This window comes from Bombina bombina, chromosome 1 (genome assembly GCF_027579735.1).
Source record: "Bombina bombina isolate aBomBom1 chromosome 1, aBomBom1.pri, whole genome shotgun sequence".
In the NCBI taxonomy this organism is placed as follows: domain Eukaryota; kingdom Metazoa; phylum Chordata; class Amphibia; order Anura; family Bombinatoridae; genus Bombina; species Bombina bombina.
The window spans coordinates 943,885,019-943,899,997 of record NC_069499.1 but is presented as its reverse complement, the minus strand read 5'-3'; the positions used below and the strand labels follow the sequence as shown (position 1 = coordinate 943,899,997).

Here is a 14,979-nt window from a genome sequence, read left to right as displayed (position 1 = left end):
GTGGGTTTTAGAGTGGGGTTGGTTGTGTGGGTGGTGGGTTTTAATGTTGGGGGGGTATTGTATTTTATTTTAGAGGTAAAAGAGCTGATTACTTTGGGGCAATGCCCCACAAAAGGCCCTTTTAAGGGCTATTTGTAATTTAGTGTAGGGTAGAGCTTTTTATTATTTTGCGGGGCTTCTTTTATTTTGTTAGGGGGATTAGATTAGGTGTAATTAGTTTAAAAAACTTGTAATTATTTAATTATTTTCTGTAATTTAGTGGGGGGGGGTTTGTACTTTAGTTTATTTTATTTAATTGTAATTAATTTAATTTAATGTAGGGAATTAATTTAATTATAGTGTAGTGTTAGGTGTAATTGTTGAAATTTGAGGGTTAAAAAAAGAAACCGTTTTGCAGGTAAGCTTTGGCTGTATTATATATTTAGAAACTTATGTTAGTTCATACTGTTTTATGTCCCTTTAACCCCTTAAGGACCAGACCATTTTTCAATTTCTTACCCTTAAAGGAATGGTAAACTCCCTTATAGCATCAGTAGTTTGTAATCCATTCAATTTATTATCATATTTTCGTTTAAACAATCCTATCTAAAATTTTTATAAAATCTATTATTTACCACTCTGTTCCCCACGATCCCCCGCCGGCCCTCTTCGCAGCAATAAATCATTGTCTCTGACACGTCCAACAGAAATGCGTGTCTACAGCTTGGGCGGCTACGTCATTATGGGAGGCAATAGCGTCGGGCTTCCATATGCGCATGCGCAAACTAAATTACTTTGCCGTATGTCATCAATCTCAAATATTTACTGATACACAATGCGCATACATGATTTATTTTGCGCATGCGTACTAGGATTATCCAAAATTGCATGGCTACGCCAAAGTAAAAATTAAATCATTTCATGCACATCGATTCATTGTTTACTTGTAGCCGATACAGTAAGTATTGTGGATTTTCAAATTTTATTATTATTACAACGATTTTGCTCAAATATATTTTCTTTGTCAATAGCTAATGTTTATTATTTATTGTATACACATATCTATTGATAAGTTTCAAAATAAAATCGCAAAGTAAAATATTTAGTTTTTATCTGTAGCATGCTATTACCAAATTTTGATTTATTTCTACAGGGAGTGCAGAATTATTAGGCAAATGAGTATTTTGACCACATCATCTTCTTTATGCATGTTGTCTTACTCCAAGCTGCATAGGCTCGAAAGCCTACTACCAATTAAGCATATTAGGTGATGTGCATCTCTGTAATGAGAAGGGGTGTGGTCTAATGAAATCAACACCCTATATCAGGTGTGCATAATTATTAGGCAACTTCCTTTCCTTTGGCAAAATGGGTCAAAAGAAGGACTTGACAGGCTCAGAAAAGTAAAAAATAGTGAGATATCTTGCAGAGGGATGCAGCACTCTTAAAATTGCAAAGCTTCTGAAGCGTGATCATCGAACAATCAAGCGTTTCATTCAAAATAGTCAACAGGGTCGCAAGAAGCGTGTGGAAAAACCAAGGCGCAAAATAACTGCCCATGAACTGAGAAAAGTCAAGCGTGCAGCTGCCAAGATGCCACTTGCCACCAGTTTGGCCATATTTCAGAGCTGCAACATCACTGGAGTGCCCAAAAGCACAAGGTGTGCAATACTCAGAGACATGGCCAAGGTAAGAAAGGCTGAAAGACGACCACCACTGAACAAGACACACAAGCTGAAACGTCAAGACTGGGCCAAGAAATATCTCAAGACTGATTTTTCTAAGGTTTTATGGACTGATGAAATGAGAGTGAGTCTTGATGGGCCAGATGGATGGGCCGTGGCTGGATTGGTAAAGGGCAGAGAGCTCCAGTCCGACTCAGACGCCAGCAAGGTGGAGGTGGAGTACTGGTTTGGGCTGGTATCATCAAAGATGAGCTTGTGGGGCCTTTTCGGGTTGAGGATGGAGTCAAGCTCAACTCCCAGTCCTACTGCCAGTTTCTGGAAGACACCTTCTTCAAGCAGTGGTACAGGAAGAAGTCTGCATCCTTCAAGAAAAACATAATTTTCATGCAGGACAATGCTCCATCACACGCGTCCAAGTACTCCACAGCGTGGCTGGCAAGAAAGGGTATAAAAGAAGAAAATCTAATGACATGGCCTCCTTGTTCACCTGATCTGAACCCCATTGAGAACCTGTGGTCCATCATCAAATGTGAGATTTACAAGGAGGGAAAACAGTACACCTCTCTGAACAGTGTCTGGGAGGCTGTGGTTGCTGCTGCACGCAATGTTGATGGTGAACAGATCAAAACACTGACAGAATCCATGGATGGCAGGCTTTTGAGTGTCCTTGCAAAGAAAGGTGGCTATATTGGTCACTGATTTGTTTTTGTTTTGTTTTTGAATGTCAGAAATGTATATTTGTGAATGTTGAGATGTTATATTGGTTTCACTGGTAAAAATAAATAATTGAAATGGGTATATATTTGTTTTACAGTTAAATGCTGCTATGCACCACGCTTGTATTATGCCTAGCAGCGAAGGGGTTAATTAGGTAGCTTGTAGGGTTAATTTTAGCTTTAGTGTAGTATAGTAGACAACCCAAAATATTGAACTAGGCCTATTTTGGTATATTTCATGCCACCATATTACCGCCAAATGCGATCAAATAAAAAAAATTGTTAACTTTTTCACAAACTTTAGGTTTCTCACTGAAATTATTTACAAACAGCTTGTGCAATTATGGCAAAAATGGTTGTAAATGCTTCTTTGGGATCCCCTTTGTTCAGAATCAGCAGACATATATGGCTTTGGCATTGATTTTTGGTAATTAGAAGGCCGCTAATTGCTGCTGTGCACCACACTTGTATTATGCCCAGTAGTGAAGGGGTTAATTAGGTATCTTCTAGGGTTAATTTTAGCTTTAGTGTAGAGATCAGCCTCCCACCTGACACATCCCACCCCCTGATCCCTCCCTGACCCCTCCCAAACAGCTCACTTCCCTCTCCCACCTCACAATTGTTATCGCCATCTTAAGTACTGGCAGAAAGTCTGCCAGTATAAAAATAAAGGTGTTTGGGTTTTCTTTTTTTTTTTTTTTAATTTATTTTATATGAAATGTAGGATCCCTGATCCCTCCCAGCATCCCTGATACCCCCCCCCCCCAACAGCTCTCTAAGCCTCTCCCCTCGACCTATTGGCCGCCATCTTAGGTACTGGCAGCTGGCTGCCAGTACCCAGTTTACTAACAAATTTGCCCTTTTTTTCTAAAAAAATATAAACCCCCTATATTTTGCAGTGTAGCTTTCTCCCATCAATACCCTACCCCCCTCCCCCTCCCGGATCCCTTTCCAAAAATGTTTTTCCTTTCCCATCTCCCTCCTTCGGCTGAAAAGTGAAAACATTGATGACTGTGCACGCGCGCTCCGCCTCCTTGCATGCTCATGGACACTTAACAGGATCCGTAACTCGCACCGGCAATGGGGCTCCCACCCACCAACGATCGACACAACCGCTGTCCAATGCAGAGAGGGCTACAGAGTGGCCCTCTCTGTATCGGTAACTCTGCAAATCTATTCGTGCAGTGCCCCACTCATGGAGCATGCAGAAATAGTGTGATCTCGCTATTTTTATTAAGATCGTTGCAGAGACAAGCCTAGGACTGCAGCGATGTACAGGGTACGTTGCTGATCCTTAAGTGCATAGCAACCAGCATCATACAGGGTACGACACTGGTCCTTAAGGGCATAGCGACCAGCGTACAATGCTGGTCCTTAAGGGGTTAATTCTAGGGGGGGGGGGAATGTGAAAGGAGTATCCTAGTTATCCTCTTAAGATAAATGCAAAATGTCCATTCTACGTACTCAACAGAAAATAGCGCTGGTCTTCAATTTTTCCAGGGCTGCTTTTTATTCCTAATCCAGCCCTGAGTTTGGAACTTCTGGTGATATTTCCAATCAACAGTATGAGAACTTTTATAAGTTGCGACCACATTCTTCACAGTGTACTTTTTGATTTCAGGTGAAAATCCTGACAAAAGTTACAAAATATTAACAATAATAATAATATTGGTAAAGTTTTTAAAAAAAAAAAAAAAAGAATATTGAGCACTCATACCTAGTATACTTATTATGCTCATATATAAATGACATTTACATTATTTGACTCTTATCATGATGGTTTAGAATACATTTTAAAAGGTAAATGATTATTGTCATTACACACTGTACAAAAGGATCAATCTTAACCGTTAAAGATGCCAAATGCCTATTGTATTTGTCTTTTTTTTCAGGTGCCCAGCTTTGATCGCATGAACTACAACTTAACAATCACAAACATGCTCTTGGGAGATTTTGTGTTTTGCGGATGGTGCCTTTTATCAGTTGAATCTGTTTGTGATTATTTTGAAAACATGCAGCAAAAACCTCCAAAACTGAAACCTCAGTATCGGGAGTTTATATTACAAAGCTTGTCATGAAAGGGACAGTCAAGTAAAAAAAAAACTTTCATTTTTCAAACAGGGCATGTAATTTTAAACAACTTTACAATTTACTGTTATCAACAATTTTGCTTTGTTCTCTTGGTATTCTAGTTGAAAGCAAACCTAGGAAGGCACATATGATAATTTCTAAGCCCTTGAAGGCCGCCTCTATTTTATTTACTTTTCACAGCAGGGGAGAGCAAGCTCATGTAGGCCATATAGATAGCATTGTGATCATGCTCGTGGCAGACACTGCACTAATTGGCTAAAATGCAAGTCAATAGATAATAACTAAAAGTCATGTGATTAGGGGCGGTCAGAAGATGCTTAGATACAAGTTAGTCACAGAAGTAAAAAGTGTATTAATATAACAGTGTTGGTTTTGCAAAACTGGGTAATGGGTAATAAAGGTATTAACTATCTTTTAAACAACAAAAATTCTGGTGTTGACTGTCCCTTTAAGACCAAAGTGACCTTTGAGAGTGTGTGTGCATATACAGTATATATTTATATATACAGTTGCAAGAAAAAGTATGTGAACCCTTTGGAATGATATGGATTTCTGCACAAATTGGTCATAAAATGTGATCTGATCATCATCTAAGTCACAACAATAGACAATAACAGTCTGCTTAAACTAATAACACACAAAGAATGAAATGTTGCCATGTTTTTATTGAACACACCATCTAAACATTCACAGTGCAGGTGGAAAAAGTATGTGAACCCCTAGACTAATGACATCTCCAAAAGCTAATTGGAGTCAGATGTCAGCCAACTGGAGTCCAATCAATGAGATGAGATTGGAGGTGTTGGTTACAGCTGCCCTGCCCTATAAAAAACACACACCAGTTCTGGGTTTGCTTTTCACAAGAAGCATTGCCTGATGTGAATGATGCCTTGCACAAAAGAGCTCTCAGAAGACCTACGATTAAGAATTGTTGACTTGCATAAAGCTGGAAAGGGTTATAAAAGTATCTCCAAAAGCCTTTCTGTTCATCAGTCCACGGTAAGACAAATTGTCTATAAATGGAGAAAGTTCAGCACTGCTGCTACTCTCCCTAGAAGTGGCCGTCCTGTAAAGATGACTGCAAGAGCACAGCGCAGACTGCTCAATGAGGTGAAGAAGAATCCTAGTGTCAGCTAAAGACTTACAAAAGTCACTGGCAAATGCTAACATCCCTGTTAGCGAATCTACAATACGTAAAACACTAAACAAGATTGGATTTCATGGGAGGATACCACAGAGGAAGCCACTGCTGTCCAAACAAAACATTGCTGCACGTTTACAGTTTGCACAAGAGCACCTGGATGTTCCACAGCAGTACTGGCAAAATATTCTGTGGACAGATGAAACCAAAGTTGAGTTGTTTGGAAGAAACACACAACACAATGTGTGGCGAAAAAGAGGCACAGCACACCAACATCAAAACCTCATCCCAACTGTGAAGTATGGTGGTGGGGGCATCATGGTTTGGGGCTGCTTTGCTGCCTTAGGGCCTGGACGGATTGCTATCATCAAAGGAAAAATGAATTCCCAAGTTTATCAAGACATTTTGCAGGAGAACTTAAGGCCATCTGTCTACCAGCTGAAGCTCAACAGAAGATGGGTGTTGCAACAGGACAATGATCCAAAGCATAGAAGTAAATCATCAACAGAATGGCTTAAACAGAAAAAATACGCCTTCTGAAGTGGCCCTGTCAGAGTCCTGACCTCAACCCGATAGAGATGCTGTGGCATGACCTCAAGAAAGCGATTCACACCAGACATCCGAAGAATATTGCTGAACTGAAACAGTTCTGTAAAGAGGAATGGTCAAGAATTACTCCTGACCGTTGTACACGTCTGATCTGCAACTACAGGAAACGTTTGGTTGAAGTTATTGCTGCCAAAGGAGGTTCAACCAGTTATTAAATCCAAGGGTTCACATACTTTTTCCACATGCACTGTGAATGTTTACATGGTGTGTTCAATAAAAACATGGCAACATTTAATTCTTTGTGTGTTATTAGTTTAAAGGGACACTGTACCCAAAAATTTTCTTTCGTGATTCAGCTTGAGCATGAAATTTTAAGCAACTTTCTAATTTACTCCTATTATCAAATTTTCTTCATTCTCTTGGTATCTTTATTTGAAATGCAAGAATATAAGTTTAGATGCCGGCCCATTTTTAGTGAACAACCTGGGTTGTCCTTGCTGATTGGTGGATAAATTCATCCACCAATAAAAAAGTGCTGTCCAGAGTACTGAAACAAAAAAAAAGCTTAGATGCCTTCTTTTTCAAATAATGATAGCAAGAGAACAAAGAAAAATTGATAATAGGAGTAAATTAGAAAGTTGCTTAAAATTGCATGCTCTTTCTGAATTACAAAAGAAAAAAATTGGGTTCAGTGTCCCTTTAAGCAGACTGTGATTGTCTATTGTTGTGACTTAGATGATGATCAGATCACATTTTATGACCAATTTGTGCAGAAATCCATATAATTCCAAAGGGTTCACATACTTTTATTATATATATATGTTTCCATGCAAGGTTAGCACTCTACCATAACTTCTTAGAGCCTGAGTCACAAATGAATATAGGTATACAAGAAAGACTCTTCTCTATTTTTCATAGGTTTTTTAACATTTATTTTCCAACGTTTCGGCCCCAACCTGGGCCTTTGTCATGTTGAAAAACCTATGAAAAAGAGAGGAGTTTTTCATATACATATATTATTGCATAGGCAATTAGCACATCTGGGCAAGTATCCCCGATTGCCTTCACCAAAACAAACTCCATATACATTGTTTAGCAAGATGGGGGGAAGATATAAGAGCACTAACAGCTAATACCCAATATGAAGGGAAATAAATATCTTATATGGGCACCAATTTAATTGTATATAATAAATCAATACTGTGGATGATTATCTTTAAAATCACTCTTTTAGAATACCGTTTTGTGCAATGAACAATTTTTGTCCATTATGAAGGGAAATAAATATCTTATATGGACACCAATTTCATTTTATAGTTTTATTAAAAATGTATATATTGCCACAAATGACATAATAAATCAATACTGTGGATGATTATCCTTAAAATCTCTCTTTTATATTACCGTTTTGTGAAATGAACAATTTTTGTCCGTGTTACCAATGCATCAGAGGATTCTGGGTAAGGTATGCAAATTAGATATGCAATAGCTCAGGGTTTTTGCTTCAGATACCGTGTTAACACACAGCAGTCCCCTAATAGGTTAAGTGCAGAAAATACAAAAATCACTACTGGACAGCTGTTTCGTTCTTATTAGAACTTATCAGCAGTAGATAGATTTTTGATTGCTGCTAGGTAAAGCTCATTCCAGGGCAAAATGAAAATTAATTTTAATTAAAAAACTCCATATACCAATGCAGTGAAGGAATGTGCTGAATAACAAAGATTGCACAAGACATGGAGTACCCCATGTAACTTAATAATAATGACACCTGGGCCTACATTCTACTCCAGGTTAAGAGCATACATAAATGACTGATACTGCATCGAAGAACCTTTGAGCATAATAATTTCATTCACTGAGGCCCCCAGGGTAAGAAAGATGCTGTGTTAACCAAAACTTGCCGGGCTCCTTCCAAGGCACCATGCACATTTTTTGTTACCTCTAGGTAACAAGAAGTGAAGACATGGAAACATCTCTGCCACCCCTAATATGATTTGGGGTATTTCTTGTCTCCAGTACCATTCTTGCTTTGCTCCTTGTCCCTTTTAGCCACCCTGAGCAGTTTGAATATTTTAACATATTTTCCTGTCCACCACTACTTTAATTGTAAATGCACACACAGAGAATGAATTGCTCAGTGATACGTATCCGCCATTGCTGCAACCTGTGCTGCTGCTAACACCTGAGCTTCTTGAGTCCCTTTTTTACCAGCAGTTGCTGCATGCTTAACCTTTGGAGACCAATGCACCCCCGCATTGAGGCTGCACCTTTCCCTTTCCCAATACTTTTCTTCCCCCAGGAGAATTAGTTTTTATCCCTTCCACTGTATCACCACAACTCTTAGCCCCTCCCTTACTAATGGAACCCTGATGTGGGCTATTACTGCTACTGTAAGAGGTGCAACCTATTTGCCAGGAAACCCCTGGTTGACCAGGCCACATGTGAGCAGCAACATCTTGTGCTTGCCACCCTCCTGGACCCTCAGCTACACTTGTAAATGCTGATGCTACTGCCCACACCACAACTGAAACATTAGGAGACCCACCTATCCCACTCTCCAAGGAACTCCCCTTACAGCTGGTTATGTAGCACTAGGCCAGGAGCAGACTCCACATGGCAAAGATGGGGCCATAAACACTGTAGGGCGACAGGAATAATTTAAAAGGTGGGAAGATTGCAGCCTGCAGAAAGAAGAAAAATTAGAAGTAGAAACAGAGGAAACCATGACAGAAAAAGCAGAAGAATAACCCACTGCAACAGAGGTCACAGATAAAGAACTGATATGAAAAGAGATGCCAGAAGTAGGCAGAGATGGAGGAACAGCCCTAACTTCGGCATAGATTCAACTGAGATGATACGGAACTGCTGCTGATCTCGTCGTACACTGCAATGAAGTCAGTGATGTGATCCAGGAAACAGGTCAAAGAGATAAGCCCTCCCTTTCTCTCAAAGAGACAATATATTCAAATAGGGAAGCACTTGGAAGTGATGCATCATAGGTGTAAAAATTTGACTAGGAAATATCACCTCAACATCTCTCCGAAAAAAGTAAGATATTCTGCCCTGAAATTTCCTCAGTAGTCACATTCTTTTGTAGAGGGGCTTTAAGCAGCCAATCAGGATGTCATTCCCAGGACTCTAAAGGCAGCATGCATCTAGCATGTTACTTCCCTCCTCAGTTAAAAAAAAAAAAAAAAAGTAATGAGATTATAGTAAAGTAAAAATGATGTAGGTGATTGGCTGTTTTTTTTCCCATCATGTAGCTGACAGTACCTGAAGGATAACTCTACACCGGGCGCTTACTCTGGTAAGCTGAAGAAATTTTGAGGTAAAATATCTTACTTTTTTTACATAGAGATATTCAGGTGATATTTTCTTGACAGCTTTTTACAGTTATGCTGCATCATTTTCAAGTGATTTGGCATATGGGTATTATGTCTCTTGAAAATGCCTTAACTCAGACAACACCCTTCTTTGCCAACACACCCTAAAACCACTGATATTCAAACCTGTCCTCAAGCCTACCCAACAGGCCAGGTTTTTAGGATTATCCTGGATGAGAGCAGGTAAAAGAACCATGGTTACTAATCGGCTGATTATTTCAACTGTGTTCTAGTTCAGATACCCTCAAAATATGGCCTGTTAAGGGAGGCCTGAGAATGGGTTTGAAAACCAATGACCTAGACCAAGCCCTCTAAAGGTTCTAGAAAAACCCCATAGGATGTTACATTCCTAGGTAGTTATTACACTAAACCATATGTTAAACAAATTAGGCCTAGTTTCCATTAAGGTGGTAAAAACATTTATCGCCATTAAAGTCTATTGATTATTTTTATGTTACCACCAGTTTCCAAACTTTACCACCTCAATGGAGACTAGGCCTTAGTCGGGTGAAGTTAATACCCTATGTAATTAAATTGTGAATACAAATATACCATTTGTTTGTCCTGTATTTGTGGCGATTTAAAGGGACAGTCTACATCAGAATTTTTATTGTTTTAAAAGATAGATAATCCCTTTATTACCCATTTCCCAGTTTTGCATAACCAACACAGTTATATTAATATACTTTTAACCTCTCTGATTACCTTGTATCTAAGCCTCTGCAAACTGCCCCCTTATTTCAGTTCTTTTGACAGACTTGCAGTTTAGCCAATCAGTGCCTGCTCCCAGATAACACTGTACTCATGCACGTGAAGTTATCTATATGAAATACATGAACACCCTCTAGTGGTGAAAAACTGTTAAAATGCATTCTGAAAAGGAGGTGGCCTTCAAGGTCTAAGAAATTAGCATATGAACCTCCTAGGTTAAGCTTTCAACTAAGAATACCAAGAGAACAAAGCAAAATTGGTGATAAAAGTAAATTGGAAAATTGTTTAAAATTACATGCTCTATCTGAATCATGAAAGTTTTTTGGCCTAGACTGTCCCTTTAAGACACAAAAAAAAGGTTTGTGCTGGTTTGTTTTCCGAGATATAATACATTATAATTTAATCCTTGTGACTTCAATAACCACTAACTTTGCACTCCATGAAATTAAATCGTGAATACAAATAAACCAGATGTTTGTGCTGCGATTGTGCAGATTTCTGCCACAAAAACAAACTTGTGCCAGTTTGGATTTGGAGAAGTTGCACAATATTTTTTTGGCCCACTTTGCATCCCATGTAATGAAACTGTAAATAAAAATATATCATTTATTCGTGCTGATTTGTGCCGCAAAAACAAAAAACTTTTATGCAGGTTTAGTTTTATAGAGATTACACATTAAATGCAATGTAACCGAAACTGTAAATAAAAAAATAAATACATTTGTTTGTACTGACAAACTAACATTTCTGATGATAGTTTCAGATTTATTTTGGAAATATTAAAAAAAAATATATACCATTAATTTGTGCGGATTTTTGCCTCAGAAATGGATGTTTGTGCCAGTTTAGTATGGAAGATATTTCTCAATAAATTACGTGACCTTAATCTCCTCCCATTTTGCATCTCATGTAATTAAAATCATAAATAGAAATATACCACTTATTTGTGCCACCAAAATTGAATGTTTGTGCCAGTTTGGTATTGAAGATATTGCACATTCTATTCCATGTGACCACAATCTCTGTCCTCTTTGCACTATATTTTAATTAAATTGCAAATACAAATATATAATTGTTTGTGCAGTGTAAATTAACATCTGTGCCAGTTTGGTTTCTGAGATATTACACATTTTAAGCCACGTGTTCTCAATCGATATGCATGTAATTAATTTATTAATACAAATGGAGCATGTATTTTTGCTGAGTTTGATGATTAGTGCAGCAAAAACAAATGGTTGTGCAGGTTTAGTTTTTAGAGATATTGCACTTTATATTTAAGGCAATATGATCTTAATTTTTAGCACACTTTGCACCCCCTGTAATTAAATTGTAAAAAAACAAAATATTTGTGCTATGTTTAAGCTGATATGTGCAACATAAAGACTAAGACTTTCTAGTGATTCTTGGAATTAAGGCAACAGCCCCTCGTAATGTGAATGAATGCGGAGACCTTTAGACTGCCGGGCCCAGAGAGAAAGAAATAAATCTCAAATGTAACCAGTAAGATACTTTTAAACTCTAACGTTAATAATGACAATATTGTTTGGAAAACGCAACTAAATTTACTTACAGGCCACATAATGGAACAGTATTTATTAAAAATATGCAGATAGACAGAAATTAATCAACTTTCAAATATTTGGAATCCATTAGAATTTGAGCCCATAACGAAAACTTCTAATGAAATTTGCAGTATTTGTATGATCACTGAACTGATGAGAGTTGCACCATAATCATTTCATCACAACAATAAGCAAAATCCAACCCGAAAGAGAACTTTTATCAATATAATAACCATCACACACATTAATTACAAGTAATGATTCAAGTCACATTGCCACATTAGTTGGCTTTTGCAAATCCTTCCGGAATATTTTACTATTTGTTATCATGTAGAGATATTTCAATAGTAAACATCAGATTTTTTTTGTATATTTAAAACTGCATTGTCAGCAAAAGAAACAGAAAACTCACAAGGAAAATAAAAAATGTACCAATTTAAAAAACAGACACAAAAAAACTAATTTCTAATACATACCTATCATAAGATATGTTTAAATAGCAATCTTCTTAAAGGAACATGACACCTAAAATCTTTCTTTCCTGATTCAGATAGTGTATATCATTTTAAACCACTTTTCAATGCACTTCTATTATCTAATGTGCTTTATTCTCTTTGTATCCCAAGCCGAAGAAGCATCTACTGGGAGCTAGCTAACCATGTTGGGTGAACCAATGACAAGAGCCATATGTGCAGCCACAAATCAGCAGACAAAGAGAAAAAGAAAATTAGATAAAAGGTAAATTGAAAAAAACTTGTTTAAAAAGGACATGCTTTATCTGATTTTTTTTATTTTGACTTTACTGACCTTTTAATAGAAAATAAAAATATGTATATTTATGTGTTTTATAAAATATATCAGGCCATTTTCATACAATGGACTGTAGAGGGTCCAAGCAGCCCCCTTACCCTATGAAAGCAGTAAAATTATAGCAAGGAATTTATCCTGCAAATAAGTTGTTAGCACAAAGTATCTTGTAGATACATGACCTGCATCAATGTGATCTAGAGACACACCCACATGTGACAATAGCTCAAACACACAAACAAGAATTTACAAAGCTGACAAAGACAAATACATAAAATGCAAGTTGCTCAGACACTGATGCACATTTTCTAGCTAATGTGTTACCTCTGTTTATTCAGCCTAGTGAATCATCTGCTTATGAAATAGGGAAGATTTACTAAGACCGATATTTTAGCATTTGACTAACTAGATAAGACCGATTTATAAAAAAAAATTAAAAATAGCAACAGAGTAAAATACAAAATTCAGCAACTGCATTTGCTTTAACAATATTTTAAACTCCATCAATATGTGTTACAGCAGACCAAAAAAAAAAAAATCTCTGGAGTATTTTAGATACAGTGAAACTACTCAATTTGTAGTATGACATAAAAGCTAGATTCTCCCATCACACAAGTCAGGGAGCATTTTATGGTCATTTTAACAAATAGAACGAGGCAAATAATGATTCATATTTCTTTTTTAGAGAATGGATTCTTAACCCAGCATCCAAGGTTGCCTGCAGATCAACATTTCAGAGGCCCCCCATGTACGAAGAAGCGAGCAATCTTCTTAACTCGCATCCACTCGCCATTGGCTACATACAGGCAGTGGACAAACAGGATCCGCTGCCCATATGTATTATTGAGCATGTAATTCACACCCCTTCTCTCAGGCAACAAATCGCTTGAGAGAAGGGATCATTAACTCCTGACAGCAAGCGATCTCTCGTGATTTTCCCTCGTCACCTCAGAGGTGGCATAGAGTGTAAGAATCAGTGGTCTAATGATAGCTGCTTCTTGCATTGCGGGAAGTATATGCGAACCTGCCCTGCAAGGGCTACAGTGCAGCTTTCGCTTCTTAGTACATGAAGCCCAGAATCACTGCTTGAAGACATAATTGTATTAATTTGGTTAAGCCATATTCTGGCCTGTTTACAATTATGGATGGGCAAATGTGCTGAAAGTTTAATTCATCTGGGATAACAAATAGTCCCGTGGACATTTGTTTTGGACAATCGAATGTTAGTAAGAATGAAACTCCATTAAAATTCGGTAATCTAATATTTTTTTCCGGTTTTCAAAATGTTACTATCATTTTCAAATGTTAATAATTGGATTAAATATCTACATTAAAAATTTCAAATGTAACATTCGATTTAACAAATACTATTCAGAACTTCAATAGCTCATGTGGTAGCGAATTTAAAATAAATTGATAAATCGATACAAATATATTAATTTGAATGTTTCTATTTTGAATATTACATTTAACCCTTTCGTGACAGGGTTAAAGTGCCTACATCGGAACAACTGTTCCGATGTAGACAAATTGAAACTACGCGATCGTGCATACGATCGCGAGATTTCAATTATTGGATCGCATCTGGGGGGCGTCCCTACAATCCTAGGAACGCCCTCCAGACCACGATTAAATCCCTGAAGCACAGAAGGCTTCAGGACAGCCGTTAGTTATGACGTTCCATTCCGTCATAACGGCTTTAAAGCCCAGTCTAATTATGACGGAATGGAACGGCATAACGGCTTTAAAAGGTTAAAAAGAGAGCATTAGAAAAAATTACAAATCTATTGATTCAAATTTGAATATTGCATAATTCAATTTGAATTTTAAAGATAGCATTAGAAATACTCTTTAAAAGTAATATTTTATTCAAATGTTTCAATTAATGCGAATCGAATTATGCAATACTCAAATTTGAATCAATATATTTGTAATAGTATTTCCAATGCTACTACATTAAACTAAAGTAAGAATGCTGTACAAACATTCAAAACTAACTGTTAAAAATGGTTCCATTTTTTGAATGTTGCAAAATATTCACCCATTCCTAATTAAAATACTCAAAGGCAGAGTTTGAACTCACTAAAGATTTGCAGTAGATGTGTTCTATTTCACCTTTGTAATCTTTTTTCTCTCTTCACGATTTGCAGCTAAACTAGTAAGTCCTAATATGCACAAACATCCTACATAAAAACATGCCATTTTCAAATGAAAAGTGCTCAGACACAAGTGTAAACCAAATGTGCCTTGACCATCAGCATTAAGAGTTATCGTTTTAACAAGTTCCTTTAATATTTATCTTAGAAAATAGATATATTCATAATTTTATGAAATGAACAAAATTATAGATTT

General features: G+C 37.1%; 1 long non-coding RNA gene across 1 annotated transcript in view; it reads left to right on the top strand.

Moving 5' to 3' along the window:
* LOC128650045 (uncharacterized) overlaps positions 1–13,555 on the top strand; it is a 198,097-nt gene extending 184,542 nt beyond the window's left edge. Inside the window, exons 2-3 of the long non-coding RNA XR_008400722.1 lie at positions 12,447–12,558; positions 13,313–13,555. This is a non-coding gene — a long non-coding RNA (uncharacterized LOC128650045). The remainder of the gene's footprint in view (positions 1–12,446; positions 12,559–13,312) is intronic.
* The last annotated feature ends 1,424 nt before the right edge of the window (positions 13,556–14,979 follow it).